At 41.0% G+C, this 4,406-nt stretch overlaps 1 protein-coding gene across 1 annotated transcript in view; it reads left to right on the forward strand.

Moving 5' to 3' along the window:
- The first annotated feature begins 1,819 nt into the window (after positions 1–1,819).
- Positions 1,820–4,406, forward strand: part of LOC103366220 (cAMP-dependent protein kinase inhibitor beta) — a 37,591-nt gene continuing 35,004 nt past the window's right edge. Inside the window, exon 1 of the mRNA XM_008293883.1 lies at positions 1,820–1,843. The gene's annotated coding sequence lies outside the window, so the exon portion shown is untranslated. The remainder of the gene's footprint in view (positions 1,844–4,406) is intronic.

Consider the following 4,406-nt stretch of genomic DNA (forward strand, 5'->3'; position numbering starts at 1 on the left):
TATTCATCCTTACTGAGGAAAACCAGAACCAGCCCAGGGTTCTGTTCAGCACTGAAGCCAGGCTGACAAAGAGTCACAGCTCTGTGGAGCCTTGTTTCCTTCAGCTCTCAGCAGTGAAGACGTCATGACCTTCTTCACTGATGAAGTCTGAATATGAGACAGAAACTCATGAACATGTGTGCAGGTGCAGCAGCAGCTCTGGATGCATCCATAGGACCAGATCTATCCTGTGACTGCTTCTCTGCTGTGAACCTGTCAGAGCTCACGTCCATAGGAAATTCTTCTGAACCAGCAGCATGTCTGTTGGACCCAATCCCAGCTAGACTGTTCAAGGACGTCTTCCCTGTAATAAATACTGCAGTATTAACTATCATCAGCTTCTCTTTGCTAACAGGCTACGTAGGCTTTTAAAGTAGCTCTAATAAAACCACTGCTCACAAAGTCTGCTCTAGATCCAGGTGTTCTAGCTATAGGCCCAGATCCAACCTCCCTTTGATTGGTAAAGTTCTGGAAGAAGCTGTTGCAGCCAGTTATGTGATTATCTGTATAGAAATGTTTGTCTGAAGAGTTTCAGTCAGGATTTAGAATCCATCATAGAACAGAGACACGCTGGTGAAGGTCACTGATGATCTTCTTATAGCCTCAGACAGTGGACCAGTTTCTGTACTGGTTCTGCTGGATCTCAGTGCTGCATCTGATCCAGTGGATCACAGCATCTGGGTTTAAACTACTAACCCTAAACAGCTCACAGACTATATAAGAAAGAAGGACATAGCAGCCGGCCCTAAAAAATGAAGCCAACCTGGAAGCGTCTAAAACCTGCAGTACCACTACTGCTGACAGGAGCTGGCTCCAAAAAAATCCTTTATTATCGTTGGTATGCCTGGTCAGATCCAGAAATCTGGTGGTCAATCTCAAAATTAAAAAATTAATCATTGAAAAATTAAAAAACGAATTATACATAAGGCCCCAAAATTTTAGTCACCGGGAAGACGTGTTTGTGGAAAAAATGGCCCCTTTAAATAAAAAAAAACAAAACAAAACAAAAAAAAGCTATTGTGGCATCTGATGTTCTAACTTGTGTGTGACATGTTTAGGTGCTGCCAGGGAGTCTCTGTTTAGAAAAGTGTAGGTGCTGCTGGAGATTCTCTGCTTAACGAATTGTGCTTCTCTGTGTAGACTTATCTCCTTCTGTGGTTATGAACCATATGCTCTGTCTTCGCTTTATGTAAACAGCTCCTATATAATCCAGTAGTTAAGTTTATTCTGGAAGGTGATTCGTTTTAGCTTCGAATCCTCTCACAGGCAAACCGTGGTGTCTGAGATACTGTACTTGTTTCAATAAACCTTTTTATATATAACAAGATGGTATCAGTGAATAATTTCTTCAACACCTTCACATCATCAGTACTCAATCAACAACACTTCACATTGCAGTTATGTATTTTTATTATATTACCATCGGTTTTTTCTGTATTGTTACATTTTCAATACATAGACATACCAAAAGCTGCTTTTCCAATTTTATTTTTTGACCGCTGTCCTGCTTTTACTTTGAAGGCGTCTGTTCCTGTCTGCTGCGGGCTCAGCGCGTGCATCTTGTCGCTCCTCCCTGTTGCTGCTGCGCGCGCAGTGAGGCGCTCCGGTTGGCGCTCCGACAGTCCGCTGTGTCGCGGCTCCGACGGTGTCCGTTCCGTGGAGCAAAGGAATGTGTCGACTCCCTGACGCTGCGCACCTTCTCCCATTGTTCCCGCGGAGGATGGTGGCCGGTGGATAGCTCCAACCTAGGACTCCTTGGGTTTTTTTTTCTTTGTTTCTCGGTGAAGCGCACTGAAATCAGTTGGTAAGTGTCCGTCGTTGCGCACATCCAGTCACCTGTTCCACAGGTAGGACATCAGCTTCTGCTACTCCGAGCTAACAGACCTGCTAGATAGGCACAGGACTGTGTGCGAGAGAATAAGCTGCTGGGTCTACTGGATTATAAACGTGCATGGAGGAATTAATGAGGCAGGATGGAGCCGTTATTAGCACTGAAACTGATGGGGGGAAAAATCAAAACAAGAGGAGGTTAAACAGCAGATTTTCGTGTGTTTAGCTTTCCTGCCAGCACCGGTCAGATCAGGCATCAGCTGTAGGTTTATTCAAACGTAAGTGCACCAAATAGTGGTGAGAGCAGGCGGACAGTGAGCTCCAGCAGCACAGCTCCCTGTCACTTCCATGACCTCACAGCGCTGAGCTGTGCATCAGCTGTGCTTATGAAAATGCCACCAGCTCCCAACAGAGAGCCCCATGGCAGCTGGATTATGTGCTGTGGTTTATTAAGAGGTGTGTAACTCGTGACCTTCAGGTGGCAAGCTGACACCAGGAACATAATACATTAGACTAAAATTGAAATTTTCACAAGAAGTAGTAGTTTAGGAATACATTTCAATTTAAAGGACCCATACCAGTGTTCATAATATGATACAGGCCTACAGGTAAAAAGTAGCTTTGGAAGGCCACAACAAAGGCTCAGTGTCCTGTGCCAGTATCCAGTGATTTCAATGTGACCACTCTGCAGTCCTAAAAATAGACATCATTTACCACTTACTCCATCATGAGAGGCCGATAAACCACAATCAGTAATGGAAATATTATTTCGTAACTCTAAATGTTTCCTAGATATTATAAGGGTTTTACTGATAAACCCTTAAATCTGCTAAACCCTTAGCTTTGCTCTTTATGTGCTCATTCTTAATACAACAGTCTTGCAAGGTCCAGGTCCAGTCCTGTACAAAGGCCCTTGATCAGGCCTCAGTCTATACGCTTTGGTTAATGTGGAGCTAAAAATGTTCCTTCAAAAAAGCTCAAAATTTAAACCCTGAGTGTCTGTCTTTGTTTAGTCTTGTCTTCTTGCATGAGCTCTTTCGTGAATCATCACTGTGTTACACAATGTCAGGTAAGGAGAATGAAATCTGGGTCTGCAAGGGTACCAGCAGCTCTTCCTCATCTTTCAAATTCATTTTAGCTCCAAGGCACTTCCTCTAATTTTATGATTTCACCTCATGGTAATTACATCTCCATGAGATCATATCTGAAGTAAATCTGTCTCAGTGCTTGGTCTCAGTTCAGTGGCTAGGTGTTTTTGTGTTTTTGTTTTTTCCCTTGGTGATGCCTGTCAATCAAATGCTGTGGCAAAAGCTCAAACTTCATTTTCTTATTAAGCTATTTTTTTTGTGTTGTAATTTTTTGTAGTTTAGCTCTGTCACTGTTCACACTAAGTTTCAAGTTCTTTTGGGAGCATGGATAATAAAACCCTTAACGCCCTGTGATTCTGTTCTAAAACTGAAAGTAAACATATCGGTTGGCATCGTAGTACCAATCTAACAAAATGTATTGTGCAGCCTATAACTTTGAAGCTACATTAAATTTGGAGGGAGTGAATCAAACTCTAACCAAAATATTGACATATGACCTAAATACAGTTCCTATAATGTTTATTAAGCAGCTGTCTCTTTACACGTACAGCAGGCAGTCAGCGATATTAGCATACAACTGAAATTGTGATTCTGATCATCTGAGTAGTGTTTACTTGTCTTTTAGCCCCATTCAGACCTTTTCTGCTGAAGGTGGCGCTAAAGTAAAAATGGTTTGTTGGTAAACAGACAAACCAAAACAACATTGTGAAGATGGAAGGAAATGCAGAGTTCAGTGATAATTTTTATTCTAAGTCTCACTTTTGATGTTGTTTATTGTCATTTTATATTCCACAAAGCTAGTTAAGTAGTGACCCAAATACCTCTGAGGTTAGCAAACTACATCGCAAAAACAAATGTGCTTGTGTAAGTGTTTTATGGTGCAGAGGGGAGCAGCAGCTTCATAGTGATGGGAATACAGTCACTTCTAGTCATATTTAATCTCCTAGTTAATATTTTGTCATGGGAAGTGTAGGTATTGTGCTCATACTACCGCTGCAGGCAGCCTGCTATGTTTGTCACTGCTGGGTGAATCATCTGACTTCCTATCATCTGTTCTTCTGTGTAAAGGGGGAAATAAGGCAGATTTATCTCCTCAATAAAGAAAATTATTGGATTAATTAAAATGATCAAAACCAACCTTTAGATTATTCATCCACTGATATAATCTCTGAGTCAGCACAATAATTCTAATTAACTGTTCACTCTTGGTAATCAGTCAAGAGTGTTTTATAATGACACAATTCCACTTTAACCAGGAAATTGAATTTGAACTTAGGTAACTATGAAGATCAGATATGTAAAGTGACTGAAAGTAAGCTATAGAAAACACAAGAAACAACTGTATACGCACAAAACATTTATTACTATCTACAACCAACAAATAACAATAACAGCAAACAGAAAACATAAAATACAAACAATGATGAAAATGCTGAGTGAGAATCTTGA

Source organism: Stegastes partitus, unplaced genomic scaffold (genome assembly GCF_000690725.1).
Source record: "Stegastes partitus isolate 25-593 unplaced genomic scaffold, Stegastes_partitus-1.0.2 Scaffold918, whole genome shotgun sequence".
Lineage (NCBI taxonomy): Eukaryota > Metazoa > Chordata > Actinopteri > Pomacentridae > Stegastes > Stegastes partitus.